The 18,071-nt window shown below is 47.2% G+C and overlaps 1 pseudogene; it reads left to right on the top strand.

The window, feature by feature from the left end:
- LOC135287585 (zinc finger protein 883-like) overlaps positions 1–18,071 on the top strand; it is a 182,419-nt pseudogene that overhangs the window by 77,304 nt on the left and 87,044 nt on the right.

The raw sequence follows: 18,071 nt of genomic DNA, 5'->3' as shown, positions 1-18,071 counted from the left end.
CAGCCCTTCTCTGGCTCTGCAGGGGCAGTGCCTGTGAGCAGAGGTGGAGGGAAGGGGCTCCCAGCACAGCAGCACGGCCAGGGACAATGGCCCTGCCTCTTTCCACATCTGCCCCTCCCAGCTCCACACTCCCCTTCCCAGCCCTGCTGTGGGTGTGAGGCCGGAGTGCTCTGGCAGCTTGGTCACTGTCCTGCTGCGTGTCCGTGCTGTGGCCTCAGGCAGGGACAGGCCATGGGCACTGCTGGGACACAGCTGGGCTCCAGCACAGCAGCTCCACCAGCAAAGGGCATCTCCTGAGCGCAGGGCAGGAAGGCTTTGCTCCCCTCCAGAGTCACTCTCAGGACTCTCAAGAGGCTCCTTGTGTTCCTTGTTCTCCCAGGGCTCAGTGGGAAGAGATCAGGGTCTCACTGGGGCCTTCAGGGGACTCAGGTCTGGGTCAGGTTTTGCTTGTTGGTGGCCAGTGCCCATCAGATGCTGAATGGTCTGTGCTGAACCTTCCTGGGGCTCTGCAGCTTGTGCCAGGGCTGATGGCAGGGGAAGGTTTGTCTGGAGGGCCTTGGGAGCTGCCAGGAGAACACAGGGGACCTGCAGGGACAGGGTGTGCCAGGGAGCAGCAGGGAGTGGAGCTCACTGGGCACAGGCCTGGCCAGGCTGGGGTCACCCCGAGATCAAGGACTGAATGTCTGCTGTGAGCCAGGAGAGCTCTGCAGCCCAGGGACACAGCAGGCCCAGGGAAAGGAGTCTGGGCACTGCCTGCTCTGAGCCTCAGGGAACTCCCCCAGGAGGATCCAGGGCAGCCCCAAGCCCCTCTGGCAGCCCTGGCACAAGGCAGGCACCTCTGAGCCCCCTGCATGGCCCCGCAGAGCCTGTGTGGGAGGGGGTCAGTGCAGGGAGCACCATCAGCTGCCTCTGTGTGCCAGGCTGAGCAGCAGAGCCCAGCAGAGGCAGCCCAGGGCCCCGGGCAGCACAGCCCCCGTGCTCTGCAGAGCAGCAGCCCCAGCTCGGGGCTCTGGGCAGCAGGGCAGGGGCTGCAGCAATGGCTGCTTGGGCCTGCACAGACGTGTTCCCCTGGGAAAGGCTCTGGGGGCAGCTGGCACGGGCCAGGAGCAGAGCAGGAGCCCGTGGGTGTGCACAGGAGCCCTGGCAAGAAGCTGCCCTGTCCCTGGGCCAGCAGGAGCTGCCTGAGGAGCCCCGGGGCCAACTCTGCTGCTGGGCTGGGCAGCGGGGCTGGCCCTGGGGCTGCAGGAGCTGCCCGAGCTGAGCATCTGCTGAGCATTCCAGACCCAGAGTGGCTGTCCCTGACCTCCAGTGCCTGCAGTTCCTGCTGCAGGGCCAGACCTGACTCTGCTGCTCTGCTGGGCTGGGGCAGGGGCATGGAAAGGCTGAACTGGGCAGTGCCAGGGAGAAGAAAACAATGGAGCCTGGTCCATATGAGTCCCTACAGTGTCAGTATGGCCTCCGTGGTTGGATTAAGTCCCACAGTGTCACAATGGCCCCTTGGTTCCATTAAGCCCCACAGGGTCACCATGGTCTCCTGGTTACAGGAGGCCCTGCAGTGTCACAAGGGCCCTTGGTTCTGTGGAGCCCACAGGGTCAGTGTTACCAGTGGGCAGGGTCAGCACCAAAGACACAGACACCAAGTGAAGGAATTGTGTAATTTATATAATGTATGTCTGCAAGAATTTACAAAAGGAGAAGCTCAGCAAAGCACATAATCATTAGGAAATTATTACAAAAGGAGCAGCTCAGCAATGCACGCAACCATGACCACCACAGATTGTTTGCAGTGATTAAGAAAGATCCAGCACCAGTTCCCCTCAGGCTTTACCATCCCCCAGATCCACACAGCAGCAGGGGGAAGCTGTCCCAGCCAAGGGCTGCAGAGCCACTCCTGGACACTGGGAATTACTGCAGGTGCCTCCAGCCACAGGTGAGGCTCCAACCCCGCTGTGAGAGGGCCCAGCTCTGACAGTGCTGAATGAACAAACTGACAACACTTCTAGTGCAGGAACATCTGGTTTCATCCTCCTCTTGGGTTCCTTCCAAAGCCTGGCCAGGGCCCCAGGAGGAACCAAGGGAGGTGACTTTGACCATTCAGCCCCAAACAAGGCCAGATGGGGCCTTGTCTGATTTTTAAATACAGAAAGGTATATCCATGTTTTACCAATGAACACATACAGAGATCATACTGCTCATAGTGATTCATTAATGAGTAGATACAAATATAGCATTTGGTGGGAAAATTTATTTAGAGGTCAGCTTTGGCTCAGGGCCTGTTGTTCAGGCCTCAGACAGGGCCTGGTGCTGAGGCCTCAGGACTTCAATTGGTCCTTTAACCTGTAGAGGAACTACAATTCATAATAATGCTTTCAATAACACAGTTTAGATTTAGGCATTAGGCAGAAAGGCATTGTGTCTTGTTTTTCAATTAAGTGCTGTTCAAGTTCATTACTCAGCTAGAATTCACATTCTTTTTAAAACAGCCCTAAATAGTTATTATTCTCTGTTATTTTATCAAATGTCCCTTTTTTCTTGAGACTGTGTGTCTTTTTAGGCATGTCTCAATACTCCATTTCCAGCACAGTGTAATGAATGTACGAGGCCAGATTTCAAAAAAAAAGATGAAAAAGACTCTCGTTTATTGAAAAACAAGCCGGAAGGAACGGAGGGTCCAAGATAAGCTTGGACCCCCTCACAACAGCTCAAAAAAAATAACAACGTGCTGCGAACATGTTGGGTTTATTTCCGCGTGAATTAATCCCACTGCCCACGAACCAGAAAGAACCGTGCCCAAACGAAAACCCCCCCTTTTATAACTCCCTTTGGTCCAGGATTGGTGGGGTTTGGATCCGTGCACTGACTGGGGGAATTTAGGCACTCTGATAGGTCTTTAGTAAGGTTCATTCTGGGCCAATCATTTCTTCAGGGCGTCGAATGATTGCTTGGTGCCCTAGCCCAATCACTCCTCACCTCGTCCACCTCCCGTCCCCACCAAGTCCTGGACACCTTTTCTCCTCACAACAAACAACTCCCCATTCTTTCCCCAAAGCCAATAGGACCAAACTTATAACAGCATGTGTTAGAGACAGTCTGGAGTTCCCTCCCTTTGCCTCACGACCGTCTCAAGGACAGACATGGGGAGCCTGAGGACCCTGATGGGAATTGTGGGCTGCCAGTGGTGGATGAAGGCCAAATAATCCTGAGGCCCTGAGCAGAGTTCTGGCCTGCCAAGTGATTGTTCACAGCTGTGTCTACAATGCCTGCTTCTGGCAGGGCCTGCCAAGGAGGCGACATGCCCTATACACTGGCACCTGTTTGGTGACAATAGCTTGAGCATTTCCCCACCTCTTGGCCTGGTGGAACTTTTCTGGGGTAACCTTTGGTGGTCCCTCCCCTCACAGAAGAGCCATCCTCTGCTTTCCAACCACCGTGACAGACAGACTGAGATGGGAGAAGCCTCCCTCTCAAGGACTGAGATATGAAATCTCTCTATGGAGAAGCTCCCCCCTGCCAAGGACTGAGACTGAAACCCCTAACACGGGGGAGGTGTGTAGGGGAGCCAACCTGACCAAAAGTGAGATGTTTGTCTGCAGGTGTGGCCATTGGACCAAGAAGACAGTGGTTCTCACCTACTGCTGAGAACACAGACTGGCTGTACCTTCTTTTCCCCTCAGTGATCAATGGACTTCTTCTTTATTGGATCTGTTCCCCCTCAGTGATTTCAAGACCTGTTTCCTCCTTAGGAATGGACTATACTAGAACCTTGAGTTAACCAGGTGTTTTGAGATTCTTCCTCACATGACAAAAGGGATGTATTAGCCAGACCATGAGGATTTTGTCTCTCTGTTGGTAGCAATATTCTGCCTCCTCTCTCTCTCTCTCTCTATCCTTTATCTCTTTTCTAATCCTTCTATGGCATTTGCTGTGGGCACTCAATAAAAGGTGCATTTGTGTTGATGAATGCTGAAATCCCCTCGGTGTTGTTTGTGCACTCTGAGATCAGTTAATGAACCATCACGAGTCCCGCTTGTATGAGCGGATGGTGACAGTGTGTCACTGCAGCCCCATGTGCCTTGGCAGCCCTTGGGAAGTGTATGGGACACAGAGCACTCCCACTGTCTGCATTTTCCGTAAATCCCGTGCATTTCCCTGTCTCCTTGGGATGTTCCCTGTGGCACAGTGAGGTTACAGGGCTATGGGCAGAGAAGAAACCTGAAAGGCTTTCCTGGAGAAATGTCCTGGTCTTTCCAGCACCACTGGAGGCTATTTCCTCTTGTCCAAGCCTTTCCCTTGCTAGTAAAGACAGAGAAAATGGAGCTAAGTTAATCTTTCTGTAACTTGTTGTTTGGAACTTCTTCAGCACACTAACTCAATGTTGTATTAATGCTGTCTTTGCAATCCTGGATTGAAATTTCACAGGGATTTCTAGATGAATGATAGAAGTACGATGATGACATAATCTATTAAAATCAACTATGCCTGAAAGGACTCCAGTTCTTTCTGAGGGAGATTGACATAATTGTGTATACCCCCATGATGTGAAGACTGCGGCATGAATTCCATGGTTAGAGATGAACAGCTCCTCATGTTTTGAGGGTGCTGGAGGATGTTTAGATTTGTAAGAACTTTATTCTTTTTTATACTCTAAGGACTTGCAGAAATCTGCTGGGATTATAGTCTGACAACATTCTGATTTCTCTTAATGGTGTTTTAAAGATCTGCAAAAGTTATGGCAAAATGCTTCTATTTCTAACCTTACCTTCTAGTTTTTCTATTTGGAGTGAGTTGTGGTAGATCATAGTTTGAATGTGCAGTATGTGAAAGAATTAACTTCTTTTTCTCTCACATGGTTCACTAAAGAGATTCCTGTTATAGCTGATCCACAAGTTCTGTAGAGCATTTCAAAATGACTGCATGAGACATAAAACTGTCTATAAATTAAGAAGCAATATTTCTGTATTGACAGAGGCCCTTATGTTTTCCAAGTAATTCCTAAAAAATGGTAAGTCATGGTTTGTGAAGATTTTAGAATGATTTTCTGGAATTTAGATGGAGTCATGAGGTGAGATGCCCATCCATGCACTCTAAATACATTTATCAAGCCCAAAAAAGAAAGCCATTGTACAATGGAGTTCAAACAGCCCCCACTGGAGGGCGGCGCTGGCTGCCAGAATCACTGTCAGTGCTTGTGAACCCTGAGGGTTTCTGCAGCCCGGGCTTTGCAAAGCCTGGGGCTGACAGATGCAGGCAGATGCCCCACATGCTTAGACCTCAGAGATAAGAATTGCTTTTCTTCCACCTCAGGAGGAACTTCCCTGGGAGTCTTGTCTTTGTTCACGGCAATGTCCAAAAGATTGTTGGGAAATGTGGCTGTGTGAGTCACCACAGGCAGGCAGCTGGAGCAACCACAAAACCAAGAGGAACTTTATTTCAGTACGGCGCTAAGCTGTTCCTACATCATGAAATGATGTAGAAAAGGGAGATGTTCTTTCCTGTCATCACAATTGTTTTGGGATACTACTATTATAAATGACTACTCCAATTAAATTAATTAAATTTATTAAGTTATCAAAGTATAAATTTGGAATAAAACAGAAGCTAAAATTGACTCTAAGCCGGGTGATCAGAGTTGGGGAGATTTAGGATTTGGCCCTTTTGCACCACAGTCCCCATGGGTTTCCAAAGAGCATTTCTCAGAGGGTCCCTTTTATGCAGTTCTTTGTGCCATGGAAGGGTTTCTTCTTTAGCATATTATCACGGTTTCTGGAACTGGTGGATAATTCCTGGAATGCTGTGAGGTAAAAGGCTTTCTGGGGAAAACTTCTGATGATGCTTATCAATATGCCTCCTGCTGGAATCTGGTCAAAGGAAAAATCTCTTGGAATATACACTGTATAATATGTCTCTGGAGACAGTGTCTCCCTGCTATTTGAATTTCTATCACTTAGTTTGTGGTTGCTGGTGATGCTTACCAAAATGCCTCCTGTCAGAGGAGAGAAATCCCCTGGTATGACATTTCTGGGGACAGCTGCCTTCCTGTTTGAATCTCTATCATTTAGTCTGATCACTGCCTTTTTGGCCACTGGTTTTAGTACACATAATGCTGTGGGGTTTTTTATTTTATTTCCTTAACCACCAGTTTTTTTATAGTGAATATTACACCATCCTTCTCTCCACAGTTTTATCTTAATGGCTGATACCACTGCCCATCCCTTCTTTTGCAAGATAGAAAAGCATTATCCTCAAAAACCACAAGGATGTCCAAAAGTAACCAAAAGAACATAAAACTGTATTTAAAACAAAACAAAACAAACAAACAAACAAAAAAAAGCAGGTGTTTTGCATTGAACAGTAAATAAAACAAAAGTGTTTGTAAGGTTTCCATAGACTAGAGAACTTGGAACTATTTACATCCTGGAGACCCAGTTAAGGCACTTGGTCACTGAAAGTTCTGAATCATTCTCTATGTGAGGTCAGGCCGGCTCTTGGTCCCCTCACTTGGCTTTGTTCAGCAGCAAACTCTGGAACAAAAGGAGCAAGAGAGAAAACATTTGGTTGCATTCATCCAACAGGCACACCTGGCAGAACACAATCAATGACTGGAGTGACTTTACTACAAGAGGACCTGCAAGACTTTTTGACTTTCAGCACCTGACTCTTTCTGCAGAGGATTTTTACAGCCTGCCAGCCACTCAGCTAGCCACATCGTGTTTATTTTCTTTTGCAAGTTTGCCAGCAGATCACGGCAATGCATCCCTTTGCCCAGAGGGGCCCACAAAACTTGGTGTTTTATGGAAAATGACACTGCCAAAGCCCCATGGGATGGCAGGTTACAGCTTTTCAGTATTCCCCACTGCTTGTACCACAGGACAATGCAACATTTGTAATGATCAAAGTGTACAATCAAAAACGGATCAGCAGCTCTAGGAATTCCTTCTGGCCAATACTGATCGAAGGCCCAGCAAGGAGTCAAAATTCAAGTGCTGTTCAGCTGTAGCCAAGCTACTCAGCAAGTGCTTCCCTGAGAGGGCAGCTCTGCCCCATCCCTCCCTCTCTCCTTGCTCCCAAAAGAAGTGCTCATGAGGAAGCAGAGGCCTGGGTGGCTGCAGGGCCAGCCCTGGCTGCTGTCTTCAGAAACTACAGGCAGGGCTGCAAAACAAACACTTACTGTCCTAACTTCAGGTCTTCTTGTCTTGGCTTCATGTGGCACAGAAGGCACTGGAAAAGGATTCTTCTCATGCCCTGCAGATCCCTGAAAAATCACCGAGAGAAAGCTGCTCAGAGAGAGATGCCTAAAGCAATTGTAAAGCCAGGCTTTCCTAAATTCCCAGAGAAAATGTTCATTTCTCCCATGCATACTCCATGCACCGGGCTCTCCCCCTCTTGCCTTCTTTCCCAGCAATCCCTCCAGTAACTGAAATGCCACTTTGGCTTCTCACCTGGCAGCTCACAGTGCTTTGCACCATTCAACCTCTTCCAAGCAAAGAGAAATTCATCAGCAGATTTCCTTGCTCAATAGCTGGGAGTGCAGTGAGGGCTGGAAGCAGGAAAATTATCAGGAAAAAGCAAGCAGTTAGAAGGCAGCTAATGCACTGTGCACAACCTGGCCTAAGACAGAACATTGACACATGCTCCCTCACCCCCAAATATCATAGACCCCATACCGCAAGCCATCATTAAACAGACAAATTTTTTATAAACAGCCAGTAAATTCTAATTTTTAACCCATAAATGCAGTAATTTCCTTGGAATGATATACAACCTAAGGCCCAGATTGCAGTCCATTTCTTTTATAAACACACTCCTTTTTATACACACACTCCTTTTGGTTGCAGCTGCCTACAGTCAGAAATGGTCACTTATCTGAGAGGATGTTTCTGCAGTGCATCACACAGCACGCCTGGGTTGCAGGAATACTCCCACCAGCTCTCCTGGATACCAATGGTGATGGCCTGGGGTTTGCTCCTCGGGGTCTTCCTCCACTTTCCTGTGCTTGGCTAAGAATCCATCCTGCTTCCTGGCAGGGTTATCCACGGCAGGCAGCTCCAGGTTGTCAGTCGCAGCTCTGGGTCTCTTTTGCATGGTCATGGTGAACTTTGGTTCACGTTGTGCAGCAGTCATGGCTGGCAGTGGTGGCAGCAACACATTTGCCCTCTCAGTTTGGAATGAGTCTTCTGAGGCTCTGGACAAGAGAAGCAAATTCATGACTCTGATGTACATAGAATATAGGCATTTCGTAGAAGCTTGGCTACATCCTGCCATTCATGGTGTTGTTTCAGCAATGCAACAATTTCAAAGACGAGAGGCTTCAAATAAGAGGCAGCTTGAATTGGCAGAGACTTTCACATTCAATAACAGAGTGGCCTAGCACATCTCTGATCATCTGAAATCAGGGCGTCCATGGAATTCTGGCAACAAGAAGCAGCACCAAGTAGCTCTCAACCTTGTTTCACCACTGCTCATTTGCACCATTTGTAGTCAGCTTTGCAAAGTTTCCAAGAACACACCAAGCAGAAATTCCCAGCTCATGGATTGCAGCATCAGAAGAGCAGGAAATGAAGTTAAATGCAGTGAGAAGGCTCAGGTGTAAGGCTGCACTTGTTGCCTGACTCTGCTGTGCATGGCACAGTCCTCTCACCTCTTTCAGCAGCCACTTTTCCCGTGCTTTGGTCCCCACTCACTGCAGACGTGCTCCCCAGCTGCTCTGCCTTGGCTCAGCTGATGCTGCACCAAGGACCATTTGACACAGAGCACAGCACCATCCCCGACCTGCTCCAGAGCCCTCTCTGCGCAAAACTACCTCCCACCCTTGCCACTCCAAAAGCCAGCACATGACTAAGACAGCTGCTCATTTTCCCTGAGGAAAAGGGAGGAAGGAATTCCAGAATCAAAGCTCTTCCATTCCTAATGCCATTGGAACAGCCCTTCTCCCAGCCAATCACCAGCCCTGACACCTCTGTGCTTTCAGAGAATGTCAGAAGGGAAAGGCTCCCTTCCCTGACCCACCTACACCTTCAGAGCTGCTTTCTGCACTGGGTGCTGCTGTGGGAATTCTTAAAATCACAGAGTTTTAGGAAAGCTACAAAAATCAAACCTCAGAGACTATAAAATTACAATGAGATCTAGAGCAATGTCCCTAAGATTTATCAACAGAAAAATTATAGAAGAAGTAGAAAACTAGGCAGAAATCAAACAATAGTCTGTACATTAGCACTTGTCCCTAAGCTACAGAGAAGTATATCTAGCAAGATATTAAGACGTTCTAAGCTTAATACTAGAGCTCTGTGCAGTGTCTTTTAAAGCTTACCAAGAGGTATTATACTCAAAAGAAGAAAACTTTTTTGAAACAAAAATACATGTACATATAGTAGTTATATAGAACTACTGTCAAGATGCTTTTGCTTTGTGTGATTAGTCAAAAAAACTTTTAAACTAAGTTGTAACATTAAGTTCTTTTTCTGCTACCAAAAATGTAAACATCTTCTCATTGTCATAACCATGGAATAAGACTAATGCTAAAAAATAAACAACTTAAGACATGCTCCAACATGGCAACAACAATCCCATCCTATTCATCATTTCTACATAAAGCCCCAACCAACAGCAGCTTCCAGCATGCAAAGGCCAATCTGCAGCAGCTGAAGTTGCAGAAGGCACACCATGTTAGAAGCAAACTCTGGAGTGTCTGGACAGGAGATCCAGTTCTTCATGCTACCCTTCTGAAGAGAGACTTAGATTTACACATCTTTCTTACATCCCATCACTGCATACTCACTTCAGTTGATTGGAGCCTTTGTGGGCGGAAATCTGGAAGTATTTGGTTGGGAATGTTTTGTCTCATTGCCTTTTCTTCCTGGGAGTATCCCCCTTGTCTTCCCTCTAGTAGGAAGAATAAAAAAAGGGAAAAAATTGACTCAGGTCATAAAAGTTTACCTAAAGTACAGACCAATACAGCTCACTTTGATAGATTCTGGCTGAAAACATTGAAAATAACACACTGGAACACCCTTGAGAGGAGAAGCATCATGGCTCCACTGCCAACCTATATGAAGGGGAAACTCCACTTGGGTTTTTCAAGCACCATCTTGCTCATTGTCCAAACCCACTTGCCCTGGCCCCTCTCACCTTCTTCTTTCCAGGGGACTCCTCTGGACTCCTCATGGCTTTCCTCTTCAAGTCTGCCTTCCTCAAAGGCAAGAACAACTTCTTCTCCCCAGGAGGCAAGGGCACTTTCTCCCTGTGCCATTCCCCAGGCCTGTGGTCACTGGGGATGAGGGCATCACATTCCTGAGCATGTCTCAGGAGCCTGGCATCCAAAAAGCCTTTGGCCTTGGTCTGCTGGGAGCCCTTGTCCTTTCTCTCTTCAAAGGGCTTGTGAAGTGCCGGCTGCAGGGCTTTTTTTGTGGTGGATTTTGGCTCCTCTGTTTTCTTGACTCGGGGCTGGTGCTTGCAAGACTGGTCTGTGACCTGCAAAAGACCAGGCTCACTCTCCAGCTTCAGGACTTTTTTCCATTTGTCATGCTCCAGGGGCTTGCTGGGCCTTTTGATACCCACAGTCTTCCTGGGCAAGGCCTCCTTGGTGTGCACAAGAGGCTTCAGAGAGCTGTGTGTGCTCGTAACGTGAGATTCCTGCTGAGCCTGAGTCACTTGGCCAGAGGTCTTGTGAAAATGCTTGGTGGTTTGGCCAGAGGTCTTGTGAGTGTCCTCAGCCACTTGGCCACAGCTCTTGTGAGGAGGCTCCCTTGCCTTGGAGTGGTGCTGGCAGGAAGTGCTGCTGATGCCCTGCTCCTGCCTCACACCCTCCTCACGTCCATTCCCACGGACAATTTCCCTGAGACCCTCTCTTGGCATCAATCCTTGCTTTCTCTGGGTCACCAGGTTGTCAAGGCGCCACTTTTTAGCAGCTGATGGCTCAGGCTGCCAACAAAAGAGAAAAGAAGGATTCAAGACTGGTGCCTTTTGTGACTCTTTCTGTCCTAGCACAACTCAACAGAGCCCGGGAACTCTTGCCCAGAGGTCATCAAGTCTGGCCTTTGGCCTGTGAAGAAATGACTCTAAACTAACCAGCAACAAATTTGCTTCTTGAGCACCATGCATGGATATGTGAGGAACACAAAACCATAAACCAGTCAGTGGCAAATACCTAAGCCTTCATTGCAGTGAGAGGGGTCTTAAAAATCAGTATTTCCAGGGCAAATCTGGCAGAATTTGGTAACAGAGTACCACATCTGCTTCCTTCCTAAGACACGGCACTGCAGTGGGCAAGGGGCTGTGGAAGCAGCCTCTCCATGGTCCCTGAATTCACCTCACGCACTGGCAGGTCTAGCACCCTTGGAAAGTTGTCCTCCTCACTGTCACTGCAGCTGATCTCTCTGTCACAGACTGAGGAGCTGTGGCACTCCCTGGTGCTCCCTGACTCCGAGCTGCTGGGCTGTGCTGCTGCCACCCTCCTGTGCTGGGACTGGAGAGCTCTGCAAGGCCACCAGGAGACAAAATTAGGAAGCAGCAGGGGGAAAGATTACTTACATATTCCACTGACATAGAAGCATTCAAACCTAAAACTGAACCCTGTGTTTGGGCACTGAGAGCAGAGGGGAGAAGGCCAGAGGAATACATTGCCTTACTCAAAATACAAAGTACCAGAATGAAAAAATGCTTGCAAATTATCAAATCTCCAACTCACACCCATTCAGACAAACATACACAATTCCCATAGCTTATAGAAATTTTATCTTCATCACACTCTGCAGCTAGCTATATTATAAGCATATAAAGTGAGGTTCTTAAAAAGTCCATGTGAAATACTGTATTTCTTTGTGTTTCTTTTGAAATAAAAGAACTACAACACATTTTTGAAAACCTCTACTTGGGCAATTGAAGAAAGTTTTACAACAAAGGAACTTGAAACTGTCATCAGTAGATCTACACAGTTTAGGTAGCTGTAGCATTACTTGTCCTGCCAGGCACCAAAACCATAGCCAGGAATGATCCGATTCAGCTGGTATCCCTTGGCATTTATGTCAGCCTCAGCATTATCAGTAGGTTGACGAGTACCAAGTGGGACAAGATGTTAAGCACCACAGAGCTTATAGGAAGACAAAAACTTCAGTCTGGTACACAAAGACTTAAGAGGTTTTTTCTTCACTTTTGTTATGTTTTGCTTTTTATCACAGCCAGTGTAGTCATGACATGGTTTAGTGCACTTGGAATTGCTGGATTAACAATAAGACTTGATGACCTTCAAGTGCTTTTCAAACCTTAACAATTTAGTGAGTCCATCATACAATAACATTTTTGCTGTTGGTGAAAATTCCCTGCAATCAAGTTTGCTGAGAAAAATTTACTGATAACCCAAACTGATGTGCATTCCAAGTTCTTCAAAGTAACTGCCCAGCAGAGAAGAGAACAGAGCCTGGTTACTTACAATGCTCGTGGCTGAGAACTGGGCAATGTTTCTGAAGCTGTGCCAGCCTGCTCTGGAAAGCAGAAATGAAAAGGTTGCATTTATATGCCTCCCTCAGAGCGTATATTACCCTGTGGTCTCTCAGCACCAGACTCTAAAAGAGTCACTTTCTTCTAGGGAGGGCTTTACCACCAAGATTGGTCATCACTCCAGATGGGAATTCCCTAACTCAATACTGCTTGTCCTCTGCTGAACTGCTGCCTTGAGCTCAAGGTAATGAATGGTCAGAGTTTCCTAAGCCATTCCTAAATCCATCCCTGTTCAGCAAAGCAGAGGAAATCACCCTGCTTCATCAGTAGGAACACTTGATGGTCTCTGCTACATAGAACACACAAAATTACCTGACAGCACACAAAGAATTGTGTTTAGTTTGCATGTCTACTTACTCTGCTTCTGTGCTGCAGATCCATCAGGTTGGGATTCCTAGAATAAAAGGACAAAGGAGCTTAGCATGGAGTTAAACAGCACATCTACTGACATCAAAACTGTGTTAATGGCACCTTATGGGCATGCGCATTTTTGAACAAATCTTCTGAAAACACTCTAAGAGCTGCCAAAGAACTGAGCTGAATTTCTGCTGAGCAGAAAGGTCTCTTGTCATTTCTCAGAAGACCTGGCATAAATGGGCTGGGTCACCTTTGTTGCCAATGGAAGTTTGGAAGTCTCTGCTCTTGGAGGCATCTGGAGATGGGACAGGAGAGCTGGCAGTGAGCTGCCCATTTCCTGGAAAGAGAGGGAGAGAAGCAGCTCTCAAAATGGATTTTGCCCCCACCCACTTTGTTAATGTATGTGAAACATTAGCAAACACAGAGATCTTCTATTTAAGAGCACTTACCCTGAAAATTTCTTCAATTGATGGCACATCAGAGGGCTTCTTTGCCTGAAACAAGAACGAGGGAAACAGCAGGAGTTTGTTTGGGTTTGTTACTAATTGGCAGGAACTCAGCAAACCTTTGCTTACCAACAGCTCCATAAATGTATTGCAGATGTGTAAGAGTAAGAATGAAAAAGGCTGATCTAAAGGAGAGTTAACAACAGAGACCAGGCATGGACAGAGCTGAACCCAGCAATGTCAACTCCTCTTACTCTTCCTGCTCTGAGATGTCTGTCTTCCCTTTGCAATCTGGCAATCAGGGGGCACTGCTTCCATCTCTAAACTACTGCTCCTCCTCCTACTGCTCTTTATTACTATTACTAATTTTTGAAATGATTATAATTGTTTTAGTTATTATCATTATCATCATCATCATCACTACCATATCCTTATTATCTGTAATTTTAAAATGAAGTATGTTTTTGTAATCTGCTCCCTTTATGAAACTGCACTTTCCCTAAGCTGCTGTTGAAGCAGTTGTTCCTTGCCTGCAAAGGCACAGGCTGCATGTAAGACTTGTGCATAAAGCCTCAGTAGTTTAAAAAAACACTAAGGCAGTTAGAAATAATAATTGCCAATTCTTCTAAGACAGTTCACAAGAGATAAGAATATTTGTCATTTAGACATAAAATCAGAGTCTTTCTTTTACTGAAGTTAACAAAAAAACAAACCAAAACCACCTGGGTATAATGCAGCCCCACACAAGGTGCAGCTTCTGCTTGGTTTCTAACTCTCAACACTGTTTATGGTCAGGGAACTCAGGCAGGTCTCCAGGCAGGCTCCTTCTGCCAAGACTGGATTTCTGCTCAGCAGCAAGATCTCTTGTCATTTATTGGAAGCCCTGTAAAAACTGGGCTGGGTTACCTTTGCCTGCACAGGAAATTTGGAAGTCTCTGTTCTCTCATGTGACTGAAGGGATGGCAGGAGAGGGGACAGGGGGCTGCACATTTCCTGCAAAGAGAGGGAGAGAAGCAGCTCTCAGGACACAGAGGGAGTTTCACCCTTCCCAGAGTCAGAGGGATCCACCTCCCCATGGATCTGTACAGGCTTTCCCTTGGAGATCTGCTACTGAAGAGTACCCACCTTCAATATTCCTTCAATGGACTGCACAGCAGTGTGCACCATGGGCTGGAACAAGAAAGAGGGAAGCACTGTCAGTTTGTTTGGGGATTTTCCTCATTGATAGCAACCAAGCATGCACTCAGTCAACATTTCCTGACCAGCAGCTCTAAAAATGTCATGCAAGTCCATCCATCATGAAATGCTAGTAAGGAATAACAGTTTCGTCTGAAGGGCACTGAGGAAAAGAGACCAGGCACAGCAAGAGCTGAAACCACCAGTCACCTCCTGCAAGATCATTGTCTGGCTTCCCTGGCAGTCAGGAAACACCCTTTCCATTACTGACTTTTTATTCATCTTATTAAGAATGTATGTTTCTGTAGTGTCCTCCCTTTATTGAATATCACTTCCTGTAGTTGCTAGTGTAACAGCTAAGCTCTGCCTTCAAAGGCTTAGGCTGCCTCTGCATGTGAAAGAGTTGAGCAAAAAGTTTCATTAGTTAAGAAAAACAGTTAGAAAATTTAGTTTTCAATTCCAGAGAAATTCCCAGTTCAGTTCTAGAGAAGGACTAATATTTGTCATTCACCCAAATAATACCAGACTCGTTTTTCTGAAATAAAAAAAAAAAAAACAAAAAAAACCAACCAAACAAACCCCAAAAACCAAACGACCTTCATTGAAATGCAACCCTTGTAAGGTGCAGTTGGTGCTTGGCTTCCAGTTCAGAACACTCTTCCTGTTCAGGTAACTCGGGCTGGTTCCACGCTGGCTCCTCCTGCCAAGATTGAGCTTTTGCTTGGCAAAGCAATTGACCATCATCACTTGGCCTCCTGGAAAGGCATCCTACTACTTCTTACACACAGCACTTGAACACAGAAAAGGGTTCAGGCTTACAGGCACAGGAGCTTTTCTGAAGGACTAAAGCAGAGACCACAAACTTCACACTAAGCCCAGCTCATGGACCAGCTCTGCAAGGTTGCTTTGATTCTGGTGAGCATTTCTAACACAAGAAAAGCACCCACACATGGAGCTCATGTAAGATAGAGCAGACTACTCGTCTGTTTTCAGCCAGCTTCAAGGGAGAAATCTTCCTATTTCCTGAGAATAGCAGTGACTTCAAGTTGTCCTCAAATTCTGCTTCTCACCTCCAGACTTTGCAAACTGCAGAGGAACACAGCTTGAATTGCCCTTTTTATTGTTTGATTGGGATTGTTTTGACTCTCCTTTTTCAACACACTCCACGGAAGATGCCCCATTCCTGTTCCTTTCTGCACACTGACACTCCCTAATTCTTGGCCCTGCCATGAAGCCTCTGACACATCCCAGTCTGTCAGTGCAGGCAATACCAGGCTCCCCGCTGGGGCTGAGGGGCTCCTAAAGACACGAACAAGGAGGTTGGCTTTACTAACAGCTTTGTTCATGTGCTGGGAGAAGAGGTGAAACCTGGCACTGGAGCACAAGAGATACATCTGAGCTTCATTGATGCACAATTTTCAAGGCTTCTCACAGCTCCTTTGGAAAAATGCCTTCAAGAGACTGGGGTGACGTAGGAAGCGAAGGTTCTGCTTTGGGCAAGAGGAGAAAGAGCTGTTCAGTGTCTCTGTGAAGGCAAAGTGAGTCCCTGCATGGTTATCCCCTGTGGATTAAGTCACTCTGCACTGCATTCTGCTTGTCTGTTCCAGCTGGAAGCCTCAAGGTTTCAGTGCTGCCAGGAAAAGAAGCCATCAAGAAGGAATTCCCAGCTGCAGGTGACATATGCCTTAGACGCTGAATGCACCAAACTCCTGGCCTGGAGGAAATGGCTTTCTGAAGGGATGTCCAGGGATTTGCCAGGAAAAATCCTATTTGGCGTGTGGCTGTTCACTATAACTGAGGCCAAAGACTTTAATTCCAGTGGATTTCAAAGCAGGAGGAGGGAAGAACAGCAGAGTTTCTTCTGTTCTAGACCTCTTCACTGTCAGGTTCCCTGCAGGGCACGAGTCTCCCCACAGCTCTTGTTTCACCCAAAACAGCAGGGAGGGGTGACCTTTCATCCCAAGGCCCCCTTGGTCAGCCTCACCAAGATCCTTTCTCTGGCTGAATCTTTCTCCTGCATGCAGCACAGCTCACTGGATATTTCCTGAGAGCCAAGGAGCCCAGCCCTGTTGCCCAATCACCTCTCCCATGTTGAACATCCAGCACACAGGCCATAGATGCAGGGCTGCAGCCTCACTGTTTCTTCCTCCTCCTCCTCCCTCTCCAGGCTTCAGCACTGCAGGGCTGTATGATCAAAGACAGGTTCATCTTTCCAAGGAAGTCAAAGGAAGGAAATAGGATATCAACAGGACTGAAAAAGGCAGAAAATGAAAGATGGGACTTTTCCCTTACAGAGCCATTGTCCAAAACAACCATGAAGAGAAACCAGTGACTCAGGGGCCAAAGTCAGAGATCCCTGCTGCAGAGGAGGATCATTCAGCATATTCACTCCAAGTTTCATCTCTCAGCTCCTAAATGGACTCCTCCTGGAATGAAAACTCCAGAAGGGTTAGACAATGATGCCAAAGGACAAGTGGGAACACTGCCAGGTTTAGCACCCGAAGTCCAGGAAGGGTTTATAAAGGAGAAAATCTAGAAAGGAAGCAGAGGGCAAGAAATGTCTGATGCTGCTGCAGAGGTCTCAAGGGGACACCTGAAGAGTGACAGTATTTAAGGTCTCCTGTCCTGACTGCCCGCAGACAGCAGAGAGGGTGAGGCAAGGGGCTGTGGGAGCAGCCTCTACATTTGATTTGCATTCACCTCAGGTGCTGGTGCTCTTGGAAGTGCAGACACTGAGGAGCTGTGGCACTCCCTGGTGCTCCCTGACTCCGAGCTGCTGGGCTGTGCTGCTGCCACCCTCTTGTGCTGGGACTGGAGAGCTCTGCAAGGCCACCAGGAGACAAAATTAGGAAGCAGCAGTGGGGAAGGTTACTTACTTATTCCATTGACATGGCAGCATTCAAAACTAAAACTGAACCCTGTGTTTGGCCACTCAGAGCAGAGGGATGAAGGCCAGAGGAATACATTGCCACGCTCCAAAAATAAAGCACCATATGAAAAAACACTCTGTGAAAAATGAAACCTCCAACTCACACCCAGCCAGACAAGAATGTAAACAGCATCTCACTGCTACATTGTGAAGCTGCATTCAGCCAACTCAAGTTGATAAAACCTACCAAAACGGCCCAGTTCCTTTCTGAAAGCCCCAACCCCCAAAAGAATCACTTCCAATAGAGGGTAACAAATTTCAGGATGGATTCTTGGTCAGTAAAATAACAGAGGATCTACAGACACACTGGGGGTGAGGAGGAGAATAGAATGGAGCACCAGGGGAAATACAAGTCTGGTTCTTAGGCCAACTCCAGCATGCCTGGATTGTTCATTTCTAATGACACCCTTCCTGAAACCCTCACAAGAACGAAACCAACTTTCAACAGCAGCCCTGAGCAGCATCAAACCAAAGGCTGCAGCTTCAAGGGAAACCAGGAAGCCCTTCCCCTCTCCCCCTCAAATGAAAAGTGGTTTGTTTGTTCTAGAGGGTAGTATGGGAACACTGTACCTTGGAGGAGCCAGTGAAGAAGATGGCTTTTCCACAACCTGTTTTGGTCACAAAAACAGAGAGGAGAGGAGGAGGCAAGGTTAGCTGAGGGAACTCAGCCC

This window comes from Passer domesticus, chromosome 30 (assembly GCF_036417665.1).
Source record: "Passer domesticus isolate bPasDom1 chromosome 30, bPasDom1.hap1, whole genome shotgun sequence".
Classification (NCBI taxonomy): domain Eukaryota; kingdom Metazoa; phylum Chordata; class Aves; order Passeriformes; family Passeridae; genus Passer; species Passer domesticus.
The sequence above is the reverse complement of the archived record's forward strand: the minus strand, read 5'-3'. Positions and strand labels throughout refer to the sequence as shown.